We start from the raw sequence: 10,263 nt of genomic DNA on the forward strand, positions 1-10,263 counted from the left end.
ATGTACATGTAGTCTTTCCCCAGTCCTCTTTGTGCAATGGAGAGAAGCAGAACTCGCCAATATATCACCTAGTAGTGACAGCTTAGTTTATAAATAGTGAAATAAATTCAATTAATCTACTCTACGATTTGTTAACCTGCACAACATTGGGACTAAATGTAAATTGTTTCTGTAAAACGTAGTATGCAAGGAAAATGTATGTAGAGTTTATAACACTGGTGGGTTCTGCATTTCTTCCTGCTACCCCACTTCCAAAGAATACATATAATACATTTAGATATTCAAGTGCCATTTTAAAATATGGGAGCCCTAGCTGGGTGGCTCAGTTAGTTGGAGCATCATCTCCTGCACCAAAGGGTTGCAGGTTCAATCCCTGTCGAGCCAGTAAGCGAGGCAGCCCATTGATGTTTCTCTTTCACATTGATGTTTCTCTCATCCTCAGATGAGGATTAAAAAAATACATATATATTTTAAAAGGATATTTCTGACACATCATAACCAGAGTGGAATTACTGTGTCGGGAAAGAGATTAAATTCAGGAGTAGAAAGACCAGACTTTCATCTAACTGGTAGAATGATACGGAACAGACCATTTCTTTTGTTGTTAGTGCACTTAGTAAATTCCAGGACATTGGTGTAGAATGTACCTAAGGTTCTTTGCCATTTTGAAAGGCTATGACCTACTCTAGCAATGGCAAATGGTTTTTTTGGAAGTCAATATACTTGGTAATTTTCATCCTTTATTTTTAGAGTGTAGGTAATGAATACCTCAAATTGTATTTTATTCATTGAATCTGATCAAATATGACCACTACTTCCCTTAAGTGAATTTTGAAGTCTAGTGGTACAAAATCCTCTACCCTCAAGTTCTCTGGTTTCATTAATAAACTAACACAAGACAGATTACCAAGAGAAAAATTAAATTTTGATAACATGCATACCTCCTGTAGATCTGGAAGAGACTCCGGAAAAGAGTAGTTCACCAAAGTGGTGGAAGCCATCACCTTAAAATATATCCTTCAGCTAAAGATGCGGGTGGAGAGTCAATGATGGGAGGTTACCAAGAAGTACAGTGAACAAGGCTCAAGGAAACTTGCATTTGTGAGAGTGTTTCCCTCTAGTCTTCATAGACTCCTCTGATTTATTAATAATGAAATTGCCACCCACAAATGTCATATTTGTAATATATACATGTAATATGACATGAAATATTAATCATCCCAAATTTATTAGGTTGGGTTGTGGTTCTTGAGCTTTTAAGTCTCAGGACCCAGTTCCACAGAAATTATGATGGAACCCAAAGAGCTTTTGTTCATGTGGGTTATGTCTATTGATATTTACCATCTTGGAAACTAAAACTGAACATTTTTAAAGCTTTTATTGTTTCATGAAATAGCACTTGGCTTTTCATGTTTCTCATTCAAATGGTTGCACTGTCAATTGGCATGTAATCCTCTCAAAAACTGGACTGTACACTCAAGAGAATGTGAATGCAGTCTTAGTGTGCCTTTGAATATAAATTTGGCTTTGCAGACTGCCTTAGGGAACCTCTCCTCTGGGACACACATTGTTAATGGACTTTTGGGTGTTCAGTCTGTGTAAAGGGCGATCCTTAAGATCTTTGAGCCACTTTTTGAGCAGTCAGTCCTGTTCGGCAACTCTCCGCTATACACATGTGGCCCTTTCAGCTTCCTGAAGACCACAGCAGTCCTTTCATTCTTGATCTATTAACATAAAGTCAAGTGCACGTCTCAAGCAACATACTCATTACAAGGCATCTATTGATTCAGAGGCTTTTAGTTATCACTGAACTTTTTAAAAAAAACTTTGTATCATTTCCTTACTTCACCTGATGCTTTATTGCCTATAAAAATAAGAACATGAATGGCTAAACACTCAAAATTAGTTTTGATTTGTATTTGTGAGAGCTTTATGTGCAGAAACTTTGCATGTGAAGGGAAATGTTTGCTTGTATCCTTGGTCTTCCTTACCTGTCCTAACCTGCACCCTCCCAATCAGCTTTCTCTCACTTCCTTTTTCTCCACTTATAGCCTCATTGAAGCTTTCTTTAATATGACCTGCTGGAAGCTAATTCCAGCAGGGCATAATAAAATGCAAGAAGTCCTCAAAAGGTTGATGGGCTTCTATATTTAGCAGGGCTGAAGATACATACCATTGCCTGCTGGAATAGCCGAAAGCATTTCCCCAAACCTGAAAATCTACATGTTATTACTTGCTGCTGAAATAGCTGAAAGCATTTCCCCAAACCTGAAAATCTGCATATATTATTGCCTGCTGCCAGACAGCTGAGGGCAGTTCCCCCAACCTAACAATGCCTACTGTATGCCAAACTTTACCTTTTGATATGTATATATGCTTTGCCTTAGGACAATTTGTGTTAATAAAAAGCTAGGGGTCCAGAGATTCAGAGAACTTGGTTACTGGCTCCCCAAAGTGCCTTCCAAATTTATATTTCTAGTCTCTCCATTAATTTACACGGAGCCCTTTCTCCAGATTCCTGAACCCTTCTAGATGCGAAACACCCTGGCAATGACCTTTTCTCCTTTTGATTCAAACTGGCCTCATCCAGCACCCTGCCTCCTGCCTCCTCCCTTGCATGTCCACTCTCTTAATTATCAAGCCCTCAAGACAATGGTCTGCAATCAAATAATATTAGGGAGAAAGCCTCAGGTCTGTTGACCACAGAGACAGAATTTAAGTCTAACTAGAGATAACACCTAGGCCTCAGTTGTGTTTCAACTCCAGGCCCAGAAAAGCAGCAAAACCAGACAAAGTGACGCCATGCCATGGCTGACATCAGGACCAGATGCAGTGATCATCTGCCCTCTACCATAGCACTGACCAATCGGGAGAGACCACATGGGCGAATACAGGGAAATGCACCACCTGCAACAGGAGTTACTGGAAAACAGCAAGCCAAGAGGGCGAACTCCTTTGTCCAGGAGTTTAAATATTTAGGTTTTGAACACTTGCAATGGCCATGCCCATTCTGGCCATTGACTCGCTCCCAGGTGTGACTGACAGGTAAGCATCTTCCCATGTCACTCAGACCTTTCTGGGCATGCATCCAAGCTGCCTTTGTCCAATCCCTTCCCCCACTGATCATGGGGAACAGACGTGGAGAGTGTTAAATTAGCTTCTAGCAAAGCTGTGTAAATGGCAGGCCTATATTATCTAGTCTTCCCTTTATTCCTTTCCTGTTAAATAATAACCAGATTATTACAACGGTATCAACATCACCTTCTTTCTGCCTTGCTGTTCTTCAGCTACACTGGCCTTCCTGTCTCCCCACACTTCAGATTCATTCCCTCCTCCAGGTTTTTCTGTCCTATCGGGCAGATAGGACAGAAAAACCTGGAGGAGGGAATGAATATATTTGCTCTCCTCTGCTAAAATAGCTTTCTCAGAGAGTATGTTCCTGACCACCATATCTAAATACTACCACTCTTTCTCTTCTGTTTTCTTCATAGAACTTAGCTAACATTATTTGTGTATAATCTTGTCTTTGTAAAGTGTGAGATTCACGAGGTTAAGGAACTTTGTCTTCTTGATTGACATAAACATTGCCTGGCATATAAAGTTCTCAGTGACTCCTGGTGGGATGAGTCATGGACTCCTAGAAGCCCCTTCTTAAGTTGTGATGAATGGAGCCTTTGCTATTGGTGCTGCAATGGTGGCCTCCTTGCTTAGAAACCAGAAATTAGTCTATGAACTGGTGATGCATAGAGGAGAAAAAAGTTGGTCCTGCTAATTGTTGCTTGAAAAAACAAAAGCTATTCGTTTTCTTTACCAAGGGGCAAGCTGACTGCCTGGTAATATGTCTATGTCATCTTTCATATTCTATTTGGCTACATATTCTATTTCTCCCTTGTAACCTACGGGTCCACCTTCCTCCTTCCCTCCCTCCATTCTTCCCTTCCATTTTTTTCTCACAAAATTGCTGTTCATTCTCCTTTAAACTAGATTTTTTTCTGAGTTGGATAAGGTGGGGCAATAGAGTGTGATTTACCCTGAGATTGTTTAGAGTGCTGGAGAGGACCTGGGAGGGAGGTCATTTAGTCAAGTCTTCCAGTGTCAGATGAAGACACAGGCTGAGAGGCTATGATTTTCCCAAGTCCCAGTTAGTGACTGGATGAGAACTTCAAGCCCATATTTTCTAGGTCCCACTTCAAAGCCAAATGCTTCTAAATGAGTGCCCAAACCACTATTAGTTGTTGACTGACCAAACAAATTACATGACAAAAATCCTCACTCAGAAATAGTTGGAGAATTAAGTGAAAATGCTGTTTGACATATTGAAGTCTTCAGTGTGTGTGAGCTTTGCTTTCCCTCCCCCTTCTGTACTGGCAGTGCATCCTCACTGTGAAAAACTCGTTTCCCTGGTTTGGCTCATGTTTATTTCCTTCTCTGCATCAGCTGTGGGTGCCTTTCAAAGCTATTGGCTTTTAGCTCTACCATAACCAAAATTGTCTAGAAAAGGGAAAATTAAAAGCTTTCTTGAAAAAAATTACTCTAATTTTTAAAGACGGATGTTTCCTTGTCATTGAAGCATGTATATCACTTTGTGCTTTAGAAATGTAATCACTTCTTTAAATTATAGCAATACCTCTACCACATAGAAAAAGTTTGACCATAAGATGGTCATTAGTTATGATACAGGAGTAATGTTTCCAATTTTAGATAAAGTGAGAAGAATTTAATCTACTGGCTTTTATACTATCCAGCTCTATGTGGTTCCTAATTAAATACTTACAAAATAAAACAAACATAAATAAAAAAAATTTTAATTACACAAAGTGTCAGCAGAGGGAGCTATTGAAGTTTGAGTATACGTATTTTCCATTGTTCTGGTTGAGGTTTTTGCCTTTGTTTTTCTTTTAAATTGTAACATTTTGACTTAGACTTTCTCATCTCATTGATATTCAGGAAAAGTTTTATCAGATGCAAAAAGTGAGGCATTTTTTATGTCTGCCTCCCTTCAATTCTCTTATCATCCCCAACATTCCTATAACAGATGTTGGCATAAGAAAAGGACAACATTGCAGTTGTAATTTAAGAAACAAGAGGATCCATTAGAGCAAATCTGGGTCATCAGGGTCAGCTGCTCTGGGGGACACTGCCTTCAACTGTGTACTTGTCAGGCTTCTTGGAGACCCCTGCACGGCTTCAATCACTGTGTGATCCCTATCACTCAATTATATGTGGTGGGATAGGAGAACTGAAAGGGTTAAAATGAATTGAGTTCTCCATTTGCCTTTATGTACAATTAAATGTAAACCATATTTTCACAGTTTCGAGTGTTTTGTGAATAGATGCACAGTACCATGTCAGGTTTGCAATTGTTCCTGAAAACTGGTGCTAGCTTCTGCACCCAGTGCCAGTTGGCCCCTGGGGTGCACGTATTTGCGTAAATAGGAAAGTATCATAGTCAAAAGGTCAAGACAGTTGGATGAACACTCTTGATTGTGGCTGAATACCGAAGCCTGCTGACATGTTTCTAACAGGCTCTACTTACTTAGCTCAAGAGGGAACCTAATGGTGACATCCAGCTGCCTTATTAGGAAGAGCACAGTTCCAGAACATTCTGAGTGAATATTTGGCCTTCTCAAATCAGCTCTGTAGGCAGTTTCTACCACTGATGGTGTTGAGTTTTGTCTGGTCAGCGTGGAGCAGAGAAAAACAGCTAAGTTGTGCTGTTCCTTGGCTGTGGTCTTGTAATTTTAACAGTGTCAACCCCTCTTAGGAATTACCCCTTTTTAATAAGCTTTATTTTGAAATTGTAAGCAGCACTTGTCCTGGAGCAGAGTCTTGTCAATGCAAAATTTTGAATGAATTAATAATCTATAGCCCTGACTGGTTTGGCTCAGTGGAGAGAGCGTCGGCCTGCGGACTGAAAGGTCCCAGGTTCGATTCCGGTCAAGGGCATGTACCTTGGTTGCAGGCACATCCCCAGTGGGGGGGGGGGGGGGGTCGTGCAGGAGGCAGCTGATCAGGCTGATCAGTGTTTCTCTCTTATCGATGTTTCTAACTCTCCCTTCCTCTCTGTAAAAAATCAATAAAATATATTTAAAAAATAATCTATAATTTTTGCCCAAGTCGGATAGTATTCCCAAGCATCTAATTTTATGTCATTTTGTTTAATGAGGTATAACCAAACATTTCTTCTGCTTCTTAGCAGAAGCATTTAGATGGAAGAACCACTGATCAACTTGATTGTTTCATAAAGATATAAATGCAAGTGGCAGAGTTCACTTGTTTAGAAAATGCTTTTGGAATCTGGGACTGCATTAATATGGTAAAGTGATGCATCCAGGTGAGTGAAATACATGCCAGAAATAGATCCTATAAAAATTCAGTGCTGCCTGTCTCCTTTAGTTCTCTTCAGCAACAAGCTAGCAGTGTGCTTGGTTTTAGCTTTCTGTTTCTTTTGACACTTCACTTTTTATCAGTAACAACAACTGCGTTGTTTCATCTTCCGTTTTTGATCTCTGTTTTAAACCTTGCCCTCCTCCTTTTCTGCCCCCTGTGCCAGGAAGCTAATCTTGAGAGCTAAGATTGTTATCCCAGGAAACGAGTCCGTGAAAATGTGTGTGCATAAAATAGCAGCAGTAGAATCTGTTCTTAATGAAATGCATTGTTCTAGCAAGGGCCCAGCACTAGCAAACAGCTCAGATGATTCTCCCAGATCACCACTGCCCAAATCTTTGCCGATCAAGTCCATGTGCCAAGTTATATACCTGGGAGGAAATGCTCCCTTAGGTACATCTCCAATATGTCTATTTGGAGTGGATAAAACATGGTCGATTGGGAGGTAGAGTTTACCTTCCCTTAGAATTTCGAGGTAGAGTTTATTTTCCTCTAGAATCTGCCCTACCCTGTGACTGCTTAACAACAGAAGGCCGTGCAAGTGACATTTGCCTAAATGGGTCTAAGCCTAAGAACATCTGGAAGCTTCTGGTTTTACATTTGGGAGCCCTGAATAGTCGTATAGAAATCTGGCTACCCTGTTGGAGAGACCGCCTGCCACCACATGAGAAACACCAATCCATCCCAGGAAAGCCTCTGAATGGCTTCAGTCTCATTCCCTCCTCGTTACAACTTGGTAAGAGATCTGCCACGAAAACCTGTCACATGTGGGTCTGGCTTTGGGATGGGTAGAAGATGGAAGGGACTCAAGGCAATTGCAGGTGAGGCCAGGAAGGCCACCTGTGATGTTGTCTTGGACAGTGTTTCCTGACACCCCTGGGGAAGGTGAGGCAGTCAGCATGTCGACACTTCCCTGAGCCTCCTGTTTCCATCAGCTTCCCAGCTTCAGCCAGGGACCAGGATTTCCACAGAGTCAAGGTTTGTGACACACATTCTGTCCCAAGGGACAAGGTCAAGCACAGTTACTTTTTCCTACATAGGAATCAGTTTAAAATCATGCAGATTTTGTATTTGGGACTATCATTTTTTGTACAGTGATTTTCCTCCTTTCTTCCCCTCCCGTATCCACTAGCTATCTTTTTTCTTGTTGATGAATGAAGTTTATACCTGATTTACCCATATGCCCGAAATCTTCAAGATTATAATAGCTTCATTTCATCAGTGGCGTGAAATTTGCTTTTTTGTTGTAATACAATACACTCATGTATTTAATAACTTGGATTAAAAAACCAGTGTGGATGAAAAAGGGACCACATACTAAACCTGACAAGCTCAGGGGAGGCCTTCATGGTGGGCCTTACAAACTGAGACCGAAAGTAACCACATAGGATGATCTGAACATAAAAGTGAGTCATGGCAGGTAGTCACATCCTAGGCCTGTGGCTTCCTTGACAAAGGTCCTTCTTTACCATAAATGAGCCTGTCTATTATCTTTTGGCATCTAAGATTACATACCTTTGAGATGTCACAGTAATCTTCTTGTTCAGAGCCTTCAAGGCGCCAGAACAGGAGACCACAGAACCCTTAACTGTTCTCTTGTTCCCTGCAGACCATCTCTACGTTCCGTACGTGTTAACAATCCTGTACCACACATGTAAAAGTGTGTCTCTCCAATTTTCTTTTTATTTGATCTCAGAGATTTCCCTGTTTTGCTTTTTTCCACCTTAATCTACCACCAATGGATTTCATGCAACCCTTCTTACGTCTCCTCCTTTTATTCTAATGTACAAAATAAGCTCTAAAAATGCCATTCTCTGGAGCATTTTCTCAATCTATTGAGATTTTGCTTCTTTGCCAGTTTTCATCAGTTTGGCTCAAATAAACTCATCACAATTCTCTACAGGTTTGGATGTTTTTTATGTCTACACCAATATATATAGTCTCCTCTTTACTCTTCCATGATCACATCCTTCTGTTTCCAATAGGATATCACCATCCTAAATTTAATAGTTATCAATCTCATTATTAGTATTGTGTTGCCTATTGGTAAACTTTACAGAAATATCATTATACTGCATTTTTCTCTGTAGCTTGCTTTTTTTATGGTTCAACATTATATTTGTGAGATTCATCCATTTTGATACAGATAGCTTTATCCACTGATTTTTACTCTTACATAAGCCTACATTGCAATTTTTAAAATCCATTATCTTCTTAATGGATATTTAGGTTATTTTATTTTGCTATTAGAGATTAGATTGCTTTGAACATTCTCATGCATGTCTCCTTGTAGATATAGATGAGTTTTCTCTAGGGCACATATTTGGGAGTGGATTACTGGTTTTAGGGTATGAACTTTTTCAGTGTCACTAGATTTTGTCAAATTGTTTTTAGAGTTTGTTGTCATTGTTTATATTCATACCAGCAGTGTTTAAAAAGTCATGTTGTTATTGAATAATGGGTGGAGAAATCGATTAAACATTTTCCAAAAAATACATACAAATTGCCAACAGGTACATGAAAAGGTGCTCAGCATCTCTATCACCAGGGAAATGCAAATCAAAACCACAATGCAATATCGTCTCACACCTCTTAGAATGGCTGTCATCAAATAGACAACTGATAACAAGTGTTGGCGAAAGATGTGAAGAAAAGGGAACCCTTGTGTAATGTTGGTGGGAATGTAAATTGGTGCAGCCACTATGGAAAACAGTACAGAAATTCCCCCAAAAAATTAAAAATAAAAAGAGCATATGATACAGCAGTTCTATTCTGGTTATATATCTGAAGAAAATGAAACCGCTTTCTTGAAGATATATCTGTACTCCTATGTTCATTGCATCATTATGTAAAATAGCCAAGACATGGAAACAACATAGTTGTTCACTGATGGATAAATTAATAAATCACCATCCTAAATTTAATAGTTATCAATCTCATTATTAGTATTGATATGTGTGTGTGTGTGTGTGTATGTGTGTTGTTTTTTGTTTTATATATATATATATGGTGTAATTTTATTCAGCAATAAAAAATAGGGAAGGCCTGCCATTGTGACAACATGGATGGACTTTGAGGGCATTATGGTAAGTGCAATAAGTCAGACAGAGAAAGAAAAATACTGTATAATCTCACTTATATGTGGAATTTAAAAAAAATGAAATCGTAGAAACAGAGAACAAGTTGGTAGTTGCCGGTGGCAGGGAGTTGGGGATGAGGAACTGGGTGAAGGTACAAACTTCCTGTTACAAGTTCTGGGCATGTAATGGTGACTATAGTTAACAATATTGTATTGTATATTTGAAAGGTGCTGAGAGAGTAGATCTTAAAAGTTCTCACCACAGGGGAAATAAATGTAACTTTGTGAGGTGATGAACATTAACTAAACTTATTGTGGTAATGATATTGCAATATATACATATATTAAAATCATGTTGTACGTATAAAATGAATGCAATATTATATGTCAGTTATATCTCAATAAAACTGGGGGAAAATCCCCATTGTTCCTCATTATTTGATAAGATTTTCACCATCTTAGAGTGTTGACTCAAGATAGAAATGTAACAAAGTAAGATAGTAAAATAGAATAAGTTGCATATAGGCATAACCCAGACACAGATAATAGTGGCGTGAAGGCCTGAGGAAGGAACAGCTGTGGAGAGGGGCATGCATCAATGGGAATAAAGGCATCTCCAAAAGAATAAGGCTCGGTTTGTGCAATGGAAAACAAAAGCAAGGTGACAGAAGTCCTCTGTAGCCAGAAGCATTAAAAAGTGCAAGGAAAGACGGGGCAGTTGGGAGCATCTTCTCTTTGAAACAAGGCAGGTGAAATCCCATAGGATTGAGCCACTAAGCTGAGGCCTGGCAGGTTCT

The sequence above is a fragment of the Eptesicus fuscus genome, chromosome 19 (genome assembly GCF_027574615.1).
Source record: "Eptesicus fuscus isolate TK198812 chromosome 19, DD_ASM_mEF_20220401, whole genome shotgun sequence".
Lineage (NCBI taxonomy): Eukaryota > Metazoa > Chordata > Mammalia > Chiroptera > Vespertilionidae > Eptesicus > Eptesicus fuscus.